At 38.3% G+C, this 16999-nt stretch overlaps 1 long non-coding RNA gene across 2 annotated transcripts in view; it reads left to right on the top strand.

Moving 5' to 3' along the window:
- The window catches only part of LOC103098587 (uncharacterized), a 93441-nt gene that overhangs the window by 62093 nt on the left and 14349 nt on the right, over positions 1 to 16999 (top strand). For both annotated transcript variants that reach the window (XR_008915890.1, XR_008915891.1), the window contains exons 3-4: positions 1787 to 1946; positions 3519 to 3576. This is a non-coding gene — a long non-coding RNA (uncharacterized LOC103098587). The remainder of the gene's footprint in view (positions 1 to 1786; positions 1947 to 3518; positions 3577 to 16999) is intronic.

Here is a 16999-nt window from a genome sequence, read left to right as displayed (position 1 = left end):
GAATCCTATAACTATAAGCCATCACCTCATAGTATCTAGCAATGACATCTTCTTTCTGGGTAAGCTTTCCCAAGGAGATACTATTTAGCATGATGTAGGGTATCTACCCCTCCCAGCCTAAGTCAAATCTGCCAAATGCTTATTAAGGCCCTTCAGAGCTGATTAAACTGAAATCACAGGAAACATTTGCCTAATATAAAATATGCACAGTAACACTATCTTAATTAGATGTACATGTCTCTGAAGATATAAATAAATGCTTCCCTTTTGATAAGTCTGATTTAATAGCCTAATAACAGGGGAATGTTTCTGAAATATAATTCAGGGGGTGAGGGAGAAATTAATAAACTCAAATATTTAAAGCTCAACAGCAATTAACAGCCCATTTAAAACAAATTTCTGAATTTTAATTTTATTTCTTCTTATCCAACCAAGCCCAAGCTTTGGCTTTATCATTATTTATTTCCAAACCTAACAGGGTACTTTGCTCTTTGCTTGGGAGGTGGTTTCAAATTCTTTTTTAGGGGACCAGTAGACCATGAAGCCTGAGGTGGCAGAATATTGAAATTCAAAAGTCCCACCTGAGTTGCCACAGGCACAGAGTTTCCTACATTTACCACCTTTTCTGTTTCCTGGTTTCACTCTTCTCAGGTACTTGAAACCCAGAATTTCAGCTTGAGACCTAATTGAAGAATTCACTCACCTCCCCACCCAACCCCAGTCATATCACATAGCCACAGGTATACAGAAATGGTATAAGAAGACAACATTTTTTTTTCCTTCACAGTTTCTAGGAACACACTGTCCTTCCCAAAAATTAGCTGAAACAGGAGCTGTGAGTTTTAACCTTTAAGTTAGTGGTCACAATTGGAGAAATTCAGAGGACATTTTTTTTAAATATTTTTTTTCCCAATTACATGTAGAAACAATATTTAACAATTGTTATGTGACATTTTGTGATTCATGTTCTCTCCACCTTCCTTATTCCCCTCCTAAAGACTGTGGCCAATATGATATAGGTAATACATATATTATCATGCAATATATTTCCCTGTTCATCATATTGTGAAAGAAGACATGTCACTTATATAAGAAAAAACACATGAAGGAAAAAAAAAAGTGGAAAATGGCATGTTCCAAACTTCATTCAGACTCCTTCAGTTCCTTCCATGGAGATGGATAGCAGGGCCCCTCTTCTTTCCTCCAACCCCAAAGCATGCACATTGAAGGGCTCAGTTTAGAGGGAAGTTTCACTAAGGAAGGGGTTTGGGGCCCAGCCCAGGGCCAGCTGCATGTCTTACTAATGCCTAGGCCAGTAAAAGAGTATTTACTTTGGGAAGGAATGTATGATCCAACTCTATGGAGTACACTGGGAATGAGATGAGATTTTGGTCACTCCCTCTGAATAATGCCAACGAAATTGATGCCATCTGGCTCTCAGTAAAAGATCAGACCAAAATGGAGGCTAGAAGAAAGGGAAAGGGAAAAGGTCATGCTCTGGGGTAACTGAAGCTCAGAGACTGATTTACCTATAATTGCAATAAGTGTTGGATGTAGGTTTTCTGACTAGTAAGTAGTCTTTTCACTGTCACTCCGACTCTGCAAAAAGCCTGCATTCTGAGGCAACAGTACTATAAATTCCTGGCAGTGGCTTCAAGAGAAGAGCCCTACCTCAATTTCATTCCTTCTCACAAGAGCTGTATAATCTGACTATAGAACTGTAATAGAACTTAGTCTACTCACTAGGTCAGGAAGAGAATTCCCAGATTCCTCTTCTAATAACCAGAGTTCCTGGTGTCAGCTGACAACATCACTGGACTTCTCAGACAACTGAGGGAAGACCCTAAATTGTGGTGATAGCCCTACCATCAGCAGAAGTTGGAACGAGACCATAAGCCTTTCCTCCAGCTGAGAGCACGCCAAGGGATCAGACATACCAACAGAAGGTAGGGCAGCAAATTCTGTGGGAGCACCTCATGCAAACAGAGGGTTGACTAGTGGTTGACCACGTAGGTAAAGATCTTTTATCCAAGAACGACATAGGACAGAGGTAAAATGTTTTCTAGGGGACACAGTGAGATGCTGGATTACTGGGTTTGGGTGTGTAGAATATTTAGTATATATGGTATAGGAGAAAAAGTACTAAACTTGGAGTCAGTGGACATGAGATTGAATTCTGTCTTAACTATTTAGTAGACGGCTAGGTGGTACAGTATCTAGAGCTCCAGGCCTGCAGTAGTGAAGACTTGAATTCAAATTTGACTTCAGATAACTTACTAGCTGTGTGACCCTGGGCACTTGTGCTCTTCATACAAGATATACATAGGGTAAATGGAAGACAGCATCACAGAGAAAACCCTGGGGTTGGGCAGGGGGGACAGAGAAAAGGGAACTGAGAAAATCCTTTTGCACAAATTGGGATTTGATATGAGCCTTAAAGGAGGTCAGGTCAACAAAGGGGCAGAAGTGAGGAAGAAGAGTATTATAGAGAGGCAGGCAATGAAAAGGCATGGATCTGGGAGATGGAGAATCCTGTGCCAGGAGCAGCAAGAAAACAGAGTAGATGAGGGTAGAATTAGGGTGAGTAATGGAAAGGGGAGGCAGGAAGTAAAGGGTAAAAAAGCTGGAAAGGTAAAAAGGAACCAGAATGTAAAGGGCTTTAAATACCCCCCGAAAGGCATTTTACATTTGATCCTGGATGCAATAATGGGCCACTGGAGTCTATTGAATAGAGAAGATGATATGACCTAAGCAAAATGAATGAATATTTACAAAAATATAAATTTTCCAGATTAACAAGAGAGAAAATAGAATACTTAAATAATCCCAAATTGAACAAAACCATCAATGAACTCCCTAAGAAAAAATTCCTAGGAGGAGAAACACAAAAAAGTAGTGTCATAAAAATCTAGGGAGAATATAGTATGCAGAAGAAGGGGGTGTTCAGTTGTGTCAAACTCATGTTCCTAGAGGGATTATACTTAACAAACACAGATAAGAATGTATTTATCTTGCAAATCTAATCAAAAGAACTTTAATCTATAAAGATGGGGGCAAGGAGAACACTGCCTATGTAAATTCCCAAAGGTAGATAATATATAGTGGGTAGCAAGGAAGAAAAAAGAATAGAAACGAAGTCCCCCAGAAATTCATTTAAGACTAAATCCAAGAAAGAAGTCAGTAGTAAAACACATGACCTCAAGGGTCTATATGAAAATGTCCAAAGTTTAGGCAATAAATAAAAGAAAATAGAAGTCTTAATGTAGAGGGACTGATTTTACTTCATAGATGTACTGAGTCATGGAATGAAAGCCATAACACTTTCCCCAAATAGTGTCAGATCTATAAGACTTTGAATGATGAGCCAAGCCTGATGACAAATGCTAGGACAACAAAAGGAGGTGTTTTGTTTTTTTTTTAAACTGTGTTGGATAAAACAGGAGGATACAAGAAGAGAAAACAAAGAAAGAAAGCAGAGTTACTCAACTCTGATTTTGTTTGTTTTCTCTTTTAAGCAGAATGACTTCCAGACTGTGAAGACTATTACAAAACAGTTAAGAAGGAAATGAAGTCCTGGTAAGGTTGCAGTAAGAGAGCACCTATCTCAGTGTTATCAAATCTCCAAACCCAGACAAACCATATCATTGGGCAGTCAATAAGCTGGAAGTTGTGATGATTCCTCAGCCAGTTTTTTTAATTCTGTAAATTTAATCCTACAAATCAATAAACTGAGGCTGAGAAAGGTTAAATGACTTCCCAGGGTAACACCTTATAAATGTTTGAGGCAGAACTTCTTGATTCAGTCCAGCACACTCTCCACTGTGCTACTCAGCAGCCTCTACAATATTGTTAGATATAGGGAATGGTGGTAGGAAGTCAGACTTAGAACAATTGTAATAAATAATTTTTGTCTTGGAGAACAGATAATAGAATAAATTTCCCTTCTTTCTGTAAAGAGGCAGGCCATGGACTATAGATGCTGAATAGTCTCAATGTAAGGGTGGGGCTAATTGAAACAATCAGTCAAATCACTTCACTTAAAAGTAACCAAAGAGATGCTACATTCATATACCTTTGTCACTTGGGAACACATATATCATTTGAATCAACCAATCAATCAATCATATTATTGTTTTTGTTCAATTTATTGTGACTCCATTTGAGGTTTTCTTGGCAAAGATACTGGAGTGATTTACTATTTCCTTCTCCAGCTCATTTTATAGGAGAAAACTAAGGCTTTTAGAGTTAAGTGACTTGTCCAAGGTCACACAGCTACCAAGTGTCTGAGGCCAGATTTTAATTTAGCAAGATGAGTTTTTCTGACTTCAGACCTAGCATTCTATCCAAGGAACCACCCAGCTGCTCCAACCAATCATGAGCTATAGACTAAGTACAAAAAAAGTCCTTGATCAATTTCGATGTCTTTGAAGACCACTGGAGGGTCTGCAATAATACTGTGCATGGGAAGTATGTTCAGATCAGTTGAAGAAACTTGATCATATCCTATGGATCACCCACAAAAAAGAAGAGCTTCTTAGAACTCCAGGATTTGAGTATTGGTAACAAAGAGAAGAGGAAGCCATTCCTGACAATAAGTTGCTTTTGGGAAGGAGAAGAACCTCATACTCAGTCCTTCACTACCACCCACCTTGACTAGAGAAAAACTTGTAAACTTCAAAAGACTTGAGGGTTTGGATTTTTTCATTGATGACCCCTCTGGGTCCTGGGTACAACAGTTTCTGCACTGGTTGCTGAGGACTGAGTTGATGGGAATGAAGAAAGGCAGATTCAAGGCTCTATTAGGAACCTAGAAGAAAAATCATATATCATAGATAAGGGGGAACATTGCAAAAGAGCTTCGAGTGTTAGGAGTTCCTCCTTTGCCAAATGTGCTTACTAATTTAAATCTATTTTCTCCCAGACTCTGTATAGACTGGCTTTTGGGGGGTGGGTTTCCACACCAACTGTACCAATTACGCTCATAGAGAATGCCCATTTCTAAAAGCTAATTAATTCTGGCCAGCTAATTGATATTGACTGATAATCAATGGGGAAATATATCAGTAGGGACTCATTAGATATAGTAGTAGGTAAACACCCCTATCCCTTAGAGGTCAGAGGAAACCTAGAAGCTGTTCTCTGGAGACTCAACTTGCCAGTAGCAAGGCCAGGTTGAGGTAGCCAGCTCTGGAGCCTGTGTTATATATCCATTGTCAGACAGGTTACTCTGTAAGTTGCTTTTGCTTAACTGTTTCATTTTGTTAGAAAGGAGGATTCAGTGATGGGGAGAAGGTATATTCTTAAATGACTTAATTTGAAAACAAAAGTCATCAATCAAACTTAGTTTAATAATTTAACTCTTAAGGAAAGATACAAAGGGAACCTTTATTTTTGAAATCCTTCTTTCTGAAGCAAGACTTTTCAAAGACTCCAAGCCATAAAAGATCTTGCTCAGCATGAGTTACCCCCATGCTGTTGTGGATGTGAAGCAGCCATTTGTGTTATTCTTAAATACCCTGAAACTTTTATAAACTTCTATCAAAACATGGAAAAATCATTTTGATGGAACATCTGCATAACCAAGAGTTAGAAGATGGTTTCTATAATCAAATTATGTAGTGTTGTAAAATGGGAGCGTAATTTAAACAGCTTACAAAATTACTCTGAAGATTCACATTAAAATGGAAAGAACCGATCACCTCCTCCATCTTTACAAAAAGTTAAATGCTGATTGATTATGGCAGCATTATCAATATCGCTGATGCAGTCCTCAACTTCTACTTGGTCAATAACATAGTTCAAATACCACACTATTCCTTTTCTGACTGCATTCATACCAAGCTATAATAACAGATGGGGTTTTATGCACAACTGGTTTTCTCCCTCCCCCCCCCTTTAGTTGATCAAAACAAACAGCCCTACAAGACGGAAATTTGCTGAAATTCTGATTTCTTTCAGCAGTTTTAAAGATTTTATAACATATCATTCATTGATTATGCAAGGTCCCTGGTCCCCAGCATCTGTTTGTTGCATCTGGGGGAAAGATAAATTCCTTTTTTATGCCACTGCACAAAATTTAAGAGATAGATAAACACATCTCTAGATTGAACAGGACAGCAACACAACCCACGACCTCCTCCTGCTCTTTCTCTTTCTTATCTCTCCAGTGGGACTGATGGAAGGACAGAGAAGATGAACTCTAGTGAACTGTTTTAGAGCTTAAAGAGGAAGGGAATGAAGCTGTATTAAAAACAAAGGGCCAAGGTCAAGCTTAGAATGAGTTGACCAAACTTAGCTAAATCACATTAACTGTCTATCAAAGAACATCAGTCTTTTCACATATTTTCTATTTCATCATTTGTAAAAACTGAAGAACATGTATATTTAAGATTTCTGAAACTCAAAGATTTATTCCTAATCACCAGAAGACGTGATTATACATCACAGAGTTTCATTATTATGGCTCTCTAAAGCCAACTTTTTCTTTCAAACCTCAGCTGTTTGATTCAGCCTATTCAGCACCATAACTGTTTGTAAGATTAATAGACTCTGATGCACAGTTAACTCTCTTGCCAGGGAGGGAAAAAAGAGAACCTAAACGTAGTCATTGAAAAGGTAACATTTACCTAATGAAATGGGGGCATCTATAAATATCGGCAGCTCCAGACCTTTCCAATATAACAGATTTGCCTGGAACAGGGGGAGTCATTAGGGAAGCAGAGACAAGATATATTCCATAGAGGTCTACTGGATTTAATTCTTCTAAAATGCTATTTAGAAGAACTTATGAAAGATGTTTCCCCCCCTCATCATGGGAAACAGTGAAGAATGGATTTGATCCAATAAAGATTTGACTTCTGTGCCAAATTACAGTATGTTTTACCTTCATTGGATAAAGACATGAGGCCTGAGTTGGGAGTTGGGTAAAGGAGGTATATAGAGAGAGTCCCTGTGTGTAGCTTAGGGAGATAGGGGAAGAGAAAGAACTAGTGATCCCAAGGAAGATGGTATGAAGCATGTCCTCAGTTGAGGGAAAGGAAGGAGTAGTAGGCTAGGAAGTGCTCTGAGGTGGGGAGACAGAAACCATGAAACTTCTTTTAGAAAAGCTACTATATGGGACAGAGGAGTAGGAATAGGACAGGAAAAATCTCTTATTTGGAAGCTATTTTAACTATTCTTGCTGACTAGTTGCTCTACTGCTTCCAACTGATGAAGAAAAGGGCTGAGAGTGCCCTGAATTTGCTGAGACAAAGCCCTGTTTGCTCTTTCTGGCACTCCAGTCATGAACCCTCTCTGCTCTCCCAGGATTTACTTTGCCTGCATGTGGGCACCTTGCGTGGCCTCTCTCTCTCTCTCTCTCTCTCTCTCTCTCTCTCTCTCTCTCTCTGCCTCTAGATTTCCAGTCACACTCAGTTGTCTGAAAACCTAGGATGACTCCACTTAAGACTAAACTCCTATGGGAAATGAAATGACAACCAACTGAACTCATTCCTCAGTGATTTACATATCCCCACTCCATCATATTCATCCTAGCCCAGTGATTCTGGCTTATATCTTCCAAGCACCATTCTCTACCTGATTGCTCTCTTTATCCCCATTCCCCTAAATCCTCTTATCTTAACCCTACTCTAAAACTATCCAACATTCTCATTGTGCTCTATGGAATGCTTGTTCCATAGGCAACAAATTGGGTTGCATTTTAAATCTTTTGGTTTCTCACTCTCTCCATCTTCTTGCACTCACTGAGACATGGTTCCTCCTCTTAACCCTATCATTTCTATCACTAGTTGCATTTTCAGTCATAACCATGACTTACTGGTCTTGGACTCTTGGGAAGAGTTATATTACTTCTTATTGCCAGGAAGGGAAAACATGAACACGCTGGTAGGTAGTAGGAAAGAATCCTCTAAAGAGGGAAAGATTGAAAATAAGTGAAAGAATGGGGATGACAAAGGGGGCAATCTGTTGGAAGAGAAAGGATGAAATGGAATCACTTGAAGAAGTAGGAATGTTAGCCTTAGCAAGGAGAAGGGTCACTCCTTCATGTGAGACAGGTGAAGGAGGAGAGAGGGGCAGAGGGCACCTGAGCATTTGGAGATGAGGAAGACAGAAGAGGCCTCATTTTTTTTCTATAAAATGAGTCAAAATTCTCAGAAAAAGAGGGGAAGAGGGAGCCATGAGATGTTTAAAAAAGAATTAAAAGATTATGAAAGCTGCTCTGCATAAAAAATTGATACATGAAAGTGACAAATGGTGGAAACGTTCTAAGGCTGAGATCTGGATGTAATCAGTGGTATAATAAGGAGGATATAAACGAAAAAACATTTATTAAATACTTAAGTAGAAATCACTAGCATACAAATAATAAAGACAGTTTCTGCCCTCAAAGATCTTATATTGTAATAGAGATAATCAATATTCAATGTTTGCCTGCTGGCTTTAGATAGAAAGATCCAATGGTCTTTGGGGGAAGCAGCTAGGCAGATGGCTATGTATCGTCTCTGGTTTCGTTTCCATTGATAAAACCATAACTATTTCTGATGTTAAATCATTTAACTGTGCCAAGCACTTTGATGACTTTTCTTACTGTTTCTACGATGATTGTGACTGCTAAGAAGGCAGGGACTGTAGAACCTGCAAAGGAAGTTACTGGTCCCAGTTTCTATAAGGGTTGCTTTTTTTTTTTTTTTGATGATGGCTGTTAAGACTACCTAGAAGCAGCCTTTATGAGGGTCTAGAGGGAAGTCATGTTGAGTTACTAGTAGCGATTTGCACCTGGTGCATGCTTCCTCTGCCTCTCCTGCAGGGCACCTTGCTGTCTTGGCTGGGCCAACTTGACATACCCTTGGTGGCAATTGATCTTTGGCTGGTGTTGATAGTGTCAGGGATGATGGGTCTCTTTTGCACTTTGTTGATTGAACTTTTGTGTATTATATCCAGTCAATGGATAAAGGATTCAGAGAGGCAGAATTTAATTCAATATAAGGAGGAACTTTTTTTCTTGCTTTTTAATAATATTTTTTCCTCAAGTACTTACAAAAACAACTTTAACCTTAGCTTTTTTAAGTTTAAGCCAAATTCTTCCCTTCCCTTTACTTTTCCCTTTCTTCCTCCTTACAATGGCAAGCAATCTGTAATAGATTTTACATGTGCAATAGTATAAAACATTTTCCATATTAGTCATTTTGTGGAAGAGAACTTGAACAAAAAAAATGAAGAAAGTGAAATATAATATGTTTTGGTCTGCATTCAGACTCCATCAATTCTTTCTCTGGAGGCAGATGGCATTTTTCATCATGAGTCTTTGGAGATTGTCTTGGATCACTGTACTCCTAAGAATAGCTAAGGCATTCACAATTGTTCATCATATAATATTGCTATTACTGTGTACAATGTTCTCCAGTTTCTGCTCACTTCACTCTGCAGCAGTTCATGTAGGTTTTTCCAGGTTTTTCTGAAATCATCCTGTACATCATTCTTTATAGCACAATGGTATTCCATTATAACAATATGCCATGACTTATTCAGGCATTCCCCAGTTGATAGCTATATCCTCAGTTTCCAATTCTTTGCCATCACAAAATGAACGAATATAAAATAGGTTCTTTCTCTCCTTTTTTTATTTGATCACTTTGGGATATATACCTAAGTAGTGGTATTGCTGGATCAAGGGGCATTCTTAATTTTAAAACACTTTTGAAATAGTTCCAAAAAGCTCTCCAGAATGGTTGGATCAGTTCACACCTCCACCAACAATGCATTAGCGGCCCAATTTTCCCAAACTCCCTTCAACATTTGTTATTTTTCTTTTCTCCCATATTAGCCAATCTGATAGAAGTGGTACCTCAGAGTTGTTTTAATTAGCATTTCTCTAATCAAGAGTGATTTAGAGGAGGTAGCTAAGTTGCACAGTGGATTGAGAGCCAGGCCCAGAGATGGGAGGTCCTTAGTTCAAACCCAACCTCAGATACTTCCTAGTTGTGTGACCCCAATTGCCTAGCTCTTATTGCTCTTCTGCCTTGGAACCAATACACAGTATTGATTCTAATACAGAAGGTAAGGATTTTTTTAAAAAAGTAATTTAGAGCATTTTTTTAATATGATTATAGATTGACTTGATTTCATTATCTGAAAACTGCCTGCTTATATCCTTTGACCATTTATCAGTTGTGAAATGACCTGTATTCTTATATATTTGGCTCAGTTCTCTGTATTTAGGAGGAACTTTCCAACAATTAGAGCTATCCAGAAATGACAGTGTGCCTCTCTAAATAGTGAACTCTTTCCTGAAACTATTAAGTTGCAAAGACTTTTTAACCATTTGTTAGGGATGTCAGAGAGAGTCCTATATTCCTACAAGATATCTAGACTAGGATGTCCAATTCAACTCAGAGTGCATATTTCTATGGTTGAATTGATTATATACATTAAACATAGTTGTAAATGAAGGAGATTTCTAATTTCGTGTAAATTCTTCTTTTTCTGTTCTCTGTGCATATGGAAATGCCTATTTTATCGCATTTTATGTTCAAAATATTTTTAAAAATTAAAAAGGAATCTAGTTGATGCTAAGGACAATGGCTAGACTATAAGAAGCTTTTCAACCTGTGAAAATGTTATCCTTTTCATTAATTCTTGTGACCTCATAGCCCCTTCACTCTTCTGTTTCCTATGTTTTGCTTTGTAGTAAATCTCCCTTTAAAACACTTGAGAGTTTCAGATGTTGTTTTGCAGGACCAGCTTAAGGAGAAGGAGAAAAATAAGTTCAGAGCATCACAGATCTAGAGCTAGAAGAGGTCTTGAAGACCATTTAGCCTCTCTTCATTTTATAGATAAGGAAACCAAGCCCCAGACCCTATGACTTTTCTCAATATAGATGCCTTGAATGTAGCAAACCCAGAAAAGATAAGAGTCATAACATCAGAATACAGTAGAGGAATCCAACTGGCAGACTCATAACTATCATGAGGTGGCCTGCTAGAAGGAATTAGTGATGTCCCTTCCCTGCCCCCCCATCCTTCTTTGGACCCAGGCCTTATACCAGAGCTGAGGTAAGAGAAGAAACTGGAAAAGGATACTCAGATTTAGTAGTCCAAGATACAGGGACATTAATTTTTGGATAAAGTAGAATTGATTTGAAAGAACAATCCTACCCTTCCCCCTAGAAAACGAAGCTCAGAGATATTAGAGGTGAGAATAGTTATGAAATTAGGCTTAAGTTTAGAAAGGAATACAGCTGCACAAAAGGCCAATACTATTTTGGTCTGCACATGAAAGACATCCTGTCATGGGATATTATATTCTGTTTGGGTATTTCTGTGCCTAAGACCAGTTTTGGGCTCTTCGGAGAGAAAAGAGAAGACACTGAGCTTTGATGAAGGTAAAAGGACTACTAGAAGAGGAAGTATTTAATGTAAGAAATATATCAAAATGGAAACATGTTTCAAAAGTGGCAGTTTAGAGTACTTGATATAGTATTCCAAACTGATATACACAAATATTTGCAAGTCATTTGTAAAAATTGCAGGGTGTTGGTGAGTATGGACCACAAAGGCTTGCACCGAAGACAAACATATGCTGAATCACAGAGGGAAAACAAATGGTGGTCACAAATGAACTGTTATAGTCCAAAGCAATTGGTAGAAACTCATGAAAGCTTCACTGCAGAAACCACCAACCATGTATGGCAGAAGCTGACCTTGCCCAAGTCCCAGGAATTTTGCAAGAGATTTTTGCAGGCCATTTTGGTGACTATAAATTTACTATTTTTTTTCCCTACATGGATAATTATCTGTCTGGGCATAGCTGTAATTGGAGAAGAGGGTAGGATTAGATGATCTCAGAAGTTTCCTTCCAACCCTGTGATTCTGAGATTTGGGAAAGAGGGTATGAGTCACTTGAAAGAAGTAGTATAAACGTGGGTGGGTTCAGTAATTTTGTTAGTCAGTCAACAAACTTTGGTTATGTGCCAGAAATTACTTTTATTTTGAAGAAAATGGAAGAATTGGAGGTTCACTGTATAAAGTGAGGGTGGACAAATTAGAAGAAATTTTTCAAAGAAGCAAATGTGAAAAAGAAACAGGAGGCCAAAGGGATACATGACGAGGATTAGGAAACCAGACAGATGAGTTATTGTGGTGTTTGGAGTGTCTGAAGCCAAAAAGGGTTTGTCTGCAAGAACTTCACAGAGGAGGTGATACTTGGGGAAAATTCTGAAAAAAGGGAAGGGCCAAATGATGTGTCTGTGGTGTGATAGAAATAGATTTTACAAGATGTCAGCATTGCAGAGCAACAAATGAGTGCACTTGAATTCCACCTTAGAGCACTATAAGTAGGAAGATTTAGAAGGCAATGAGAAAGTAGATAGCTCTGGAGAGAATTCATGGTATGATGGTAGAAATTGCTTAAAATCAGGGGGTCAAGGAAGGTTCCATATGTAGACACTTGATAGGAATTATCAGAGATGTTTAGAGAGTTAAACACTGAACTGGGCGCTGCTGTTGGAGAGTAGGGCACAATTCTTCCCTTCTTAAAGAGAAAATTGGGGATTTTTACTGAGATTTTATCTCAGAACTACATTTGCTTATTGGATGTTTTAAACGAGGTGTCTCAAACACATCTTAATCTCAGCATGTGTCAATTAAAACTCATCATCTTCCCCTCCATAATTCACCCTTCTTCCAAACTTCTCTTGTATTTCATTACCTTGGATTTATTTTGTATTTGTTCTCTTTGTATTTACATGTATGTAAATACAAAGAGAATGTACATATGTGTTTCTTGGGAGCAGAAACTGTTTCATTATTCTCTTTGTAGTTTCCAGTGCCAGCACAGTGCCTGGCGCATAGTAGATGCTTAATATAGTTCTTTTGATTGATTGATTGATTACTGTAATGTAACCAGAAGAAGCAAGAGTAACTGAGGTTTGGGGACCTCAGACAGATTAAAAAGTTGGTGGAAGAGGACAGTGTGAGAATGCCCAGAATTTGGGGTAAGCCCCCCTCCTTAAACAGAAGAATTTCTAATTCACTATTAAATTAGTCCAAGGAGGGAAATGAGGCTGCCGTACTTTTTTTTCCTGGTTTTTCCTCCTCTCTTCCATCTAAAATATTATATACCGATTTAGCTAGAAGTAATGGACCTTCAAGTAAAATTTTTGAAAAGAATTTCCTTTCCAAGTCTCTAAACATCCCTAGAGTCTCCCAAACTGTTGGAAATGGCACTTGTACTTTGGTGGGGGTGAAGTGGGATGTCACACCTAGGATTTCATCAGCATAAGGAACTTAGCACTCAGGTTCTCACATAGTAAATGCTTAGTAAATGTTTGCTAACTAACCTGCAGTATGGAAACTCCCCACGCTGATGGAAGTATAGTTGCTCACTTGAAATGTCTGGTCTTAGAGATTTGCCTGGGCTATTGATGGGTTAAACGACTTACCCTTTAGTCACATAGCTAACATGTGTCAGGGATGGGTCTCAAACTAATGCCTTCCCAACTCTAACATCAGCTCTCTGTTTACTACACCAAACTCTGCATGTGCATGCATTTACACAAATGGGGAAGGAAAACGGATTATTTGATAATGGCATCACACAGTCTAGCTAACTAGACACCATTGCCTTTCCCACTTTACCCACGCAGAGTCCCAAAGGCAATTAACTCTCAATCAACTGAGAAGCTGATCTTCAAGAAGTGAGTCCTTCCTCCAAGTTTGAAGGTTTTGCTGAAGAAAGCAGTCTGCCTTCCCACAGAGTCTTAAGCTTTTCAGATAATGCTCTGAAAATATACTTCCCCAAATGAGCAGATCTCAGGTGTAGAGACTGTGCTTCAGCCCCTCTCTAATGGGACTTTCATCTTGGCCTTCTTTGCACTTTCAGAGACTGGACCACAAAGCCTGGCAGAGGCTTCTGGGTGGTAGATCCATTTGGGATAGGAGGTATCATACTGCTTGAAATGAGCTCTGGACTTAAAGAGTCCTGTCACTCTCGGTGACTCTTAGATAAATGACTTAAGCTCTCTGGGCCTCATTTTCCTCTTGGTCCCTTCTGAGGCAGCTCTAAAATCCATCATTTGCCTTGGTTTAAGGAAAGATGAACCTTCAAGGATCATTCCTGTTTTGAATCCTATACAACTCCCTCCACCCCACCCCCACCCCCCATCCCATGGAAAACCTCCAAAGCACAAACAGACATGGTGATGTGAAAATGCAAGATGAAAAATCTTAGTAAGAGACACTAGAATCTTTTAAGTGTCATCCTGTGATAATAATGACCTCTCATGCATATTTATGCACTTAGCTTCATAATGGCCACTTGAAAGACTAGGTTCCTTCTTTCATCTGGAACACAGTTATGTCAAGTGTGACAAAATATGCAGAAATTCAAAGGTCCAAATATGCAAGATAGGAAAAGGCCACTGGTATTTCTTTCCCACTTGTGGAAAACACCTTTGGGGAATATAGACTCCTTTCCACTTACTAAGGAGGTGAACATCCAGATACAGCCAACTGTTTTTTAGAAAAAAGTGGTAGGAACACCTCCTTCACCCACTTCTCAGTATTTCTTCCAACGTATCATCTGCCTTGTTCAGAAATGGGGAGTTTGGTCTAGGCATCGGTAACCTCAGAGATGGAGCAAACTGGTTTTCAGTCAGGTGTTGGCTAAAGAATTTCCACCAGGTTCTGCCACCAGCTGTCCTGTTAAAGCTTCCTGTTAAACAGTAACTTGGTGTCATTTATTACCCATGCAAAGTAAAATCATATGACTCCCTACTTCCTAAGTAACCTAATTATTTTATTTTCTTTCATTTAGGCCAAACACTACTTGTATTGTTAATTAATGCTGCAGAATTTGGATTATGCAACTCAGACACAAGGAATAGAGTTGAGCATTTAAAAAAAATTTGTAAAAGATAGTTAAAAACAAATATGTTAACCTATTTTTAAAAATTCTGGACATAGCTTTTTCTTTCTATGAATCTCCATTATTTTGTGATGTCTTAAATTAGGTATTATAACCTATAGTTATTTTTCTTCAAAGGGGGTGAGGGAAACTTTAGGAGATCTTCAAATAGCCTCACAAAACACAGATATTTAATAAAGCTTTAAATAGTTTAACAGAAATCCATAAACGCAACAAAAGGGAAATATAGCCCTGCTGTTTGAGAACCAAAATAATTTGACAAGAAAATGAGAGGAATTCTTTATCTTGGACTAATTTCAGGAACTTAGCATTTTTCTTTCTTCTTTCCTTTTAATCAAAGTGAAAATATAATAGAGAAACCAGAAATGCTTAAAGAGAAGCTGGGGTAGTGGTTGTTCGGTCCCCCAGAAAAGAGAGCATGAAAGATTCATCAGACAGTGGGACAGAAAATGACTTCATGATGCCTTCAGTTCTTAGCTAGTGCTCTAATGAAATTCAAACCTGCTACATCTGCCATACCACACTGTTAATTAGTTTTCTATTTATTTAGCAGATCTACAAGTGGAAAGCAATCTATTGCCAGTGAATTGTTTGACTCCTATGCTAAGTAGCCTGCATTCCAATCCTCTGATGTGGAAGCTAGCATGAGCCTAACTTTCATCTCATTGCCATGTCAAATTAACACCCAGCAGATTTTAGATACAAAGAAGGATTTTTCCTTACTCTCCAAAGGGCCACTAGTTCTTAGAAGTCAATACACTGATATTAGTACTTCTCTGTTGTTGGCTCTGTTTCTTTTCCTACAAATTGGTATGAAGGATTAAATAGAAAACAGACATGGAGGTCTCCTTCTAAAGATGTATCATAGAATTAGAGATTTAGAGCTGGAAGAGACCTCAGAGGACACCTGGTCCAACACTTATCCCTTCATTTCACAGATGATGGTACAGACCCACAGAAATTGGGTAATTTATCCAAGGTCACATAGATGAGAAATAGCAGACCTGAGATTTGAACCAGGGTCCCCAATTTCCAAATCTACCACCTTTACCATGAGACTACAAAAGAGTTATTACTAATATGTAATGGAAAATGCATTTTTAAAAATGTAATTCTCCCTTAGGATATTTATCCATCCTTTCGCTAATCTCAAATAATTGCAAAATTACAAAACCATAAATATGTCATCATACCTTTGCATCTTTCTTTGTTTTAAATGTATATTGAGGTTTTTATTTTTTATCAGCTAAATATAGGGACTCACGTTACCTTCAAGATGGCACTCCCCTTATCACCTTAGGTTCTAGGTTGTGAGATGAATGGAAAACAAATGGAAACTTCAAGCTTCTCTGTAATAATACCTTTGAGGTTTATTTGGGGTAAGGTATGAGGTGTGCAACTGATGACTGACAGCAGCATGTGCTGACTTTTGAGCACTATTTTTCAGATGGGGTCTAAGTGGGGAGTGAGGTCATATGAGGTGGGGAAGACGAGAGGAGCAGAAGCCATGTGACAGCCGAAGATTTATTTTCATTTTTCTCCTCTCAGCCAATGCAACAGGGTCCTTTATCTCTAACCTTTCTTGTCCCTAGGATGGAGAACGAAGCTCTCTCACAAATTCATTTGCCTGACTTTTTTTTCATTATTACTTCCTTGTGACTTCTCCTGCTTGAAAGAAAGATTGAAAAAATATGGCTTCTTTCTGGACCAAAGGATATCACATAGAAACAGGGACAGGGAGGAAGCAGGTTAGCAATAGAAGGATGATTTCGTTCATGTCAACATTTATTTAGTAGCTACTCTTAAAAAAAATGTAAGTAGGATACAAAAATGGTATTTGATTCCAAGAATAATCTAGTAGATAAAGTAGACACACAAATAATAGAATTAAAAACTAAAGTCTGCCAAAATTTTATTTCAGCCTCACTACGACCTGGAGTTGAGGTCTATTTCTTGAATGCTAAGGTAGCAGAGTACAAATTCCAGAAAGTCCTTCCTACTAGTCTGGAAAGGCTTTAAGAATGAGTCTAGCTTCAGATTCTGTTGCTGATACTTGTAAACCAATTAATAAACTTAA

Source organism: Monodelphis domestica, chromosome 2 (genome assembly GCF_027887165.1).
Source record: "Monodelphis domestica isolate mMonDom1 chromosome 2, mMonDom1.pri, whole genome shotgun sequence".
In the NCBI taxonomy this organism is placed as follows: domain Eukaryota; kingdom Metazoa; phylum Chordata; class Mammalia; order Didelphimorphia; family Didelphidae; genus Monodelphis; species Monodelphis domestica.
The sequence above is the reverse complement of the archived record's forward strand: the minus strand, read 5'-3'. Positions and strand labels throughout refer to the sequence as shown.